Source organism: Ipomoea triloba, chromosome 13, assembly GCF_003576645.1.
Source record: "Ipomoea triloba cultivar NCNSP0323 chromosome 13, ASM357664v1".
Classification (NCBI taxonomy): Eukaryota; Viridiplantae; Streptophyta; class Magnoliopsida; order Solanales; family Convolvulaceae; genus Ipomoea; species Ipomoea triloba.
In genome coordinates, this window is record NC_044928.1 from 23,506,081 (window position 1) to 23,507,100 (window position 1,020).

Genomic DNA, 1,020 nt, shown 5'->3' on the forward strand with positions numbered 1-1,020 from the left:
TAAAAAAATAAAATAAAATAAAATAAAATAAATACACAGATAAGATTGCTCTAAAGGAGTGTTCTTACAACCCTTGTGGCCTTGTCTGATTATAAAACAAATGCTTAATTGTTTTTTTTTTTTTTTTCAATATTATATTTAACATAACAAACACATCAATCTATTTATATATCAATAAAAAACAAAAATTCAAGATGGAAGAATTAAGATGTTAATCATTTTTATTTCTTTTTGTTGAACTCTTAAGTTTCAAATCCGTCCTTTCATCAATATTTCCAAACAATTTTTGTGTACTTATAGAAGCAATCTGCACATTTGTACTTTCAGAAGAAGGTACTTCCATGAGTCGCACTTAACAAAAGCATTTTTTTTTTTGAGATAATATTTGTTCTAACATTAAGTCAAACAAGATGGAGCTTATTTAATGTATTTCTTTGAGTTGTGAAACTTTCAAAAACTAATCATTTTTGGTTTTGATCGAATGCTAGCATGCCTAGGAAAAGTTGGGGAACCATCACTGCACCCACCATTTTCAATCATTCTAAATTTAATTTAATTTTACCAGAGATATATATTTTAAAGAATTTTAGTCAAAACAATCATGTTCTTCATATTTTCGTTACCTCTTAAAAATGTTTCTATACCTGAAACTATACATTTTAAACTTGATTATCTATTTTTAGTTGTATTCCATCGTTATAATTAACACTATGTTACCATGGGAAATTTCTCATCGTTATTGTTTTATTTTTATTTTAAATTATTTTTTGGTTTGAAGCTTCAATATCTACATGGCAAAGACTCCAGCAAAAAAAAAAAAAAAACTTATCAACAAATCTCAAACCATTGGGGTTGAATCAATGTCTCAATAGTGTTGCCAAAATTTTGTCAAAATATGGTAAATGTATTCAGGCCGGTTTTTTTATTATTTTTATTATATATATATATATATATATATATATATATATATATATATATATATATATATATATATATATATATATATATATATATATATAT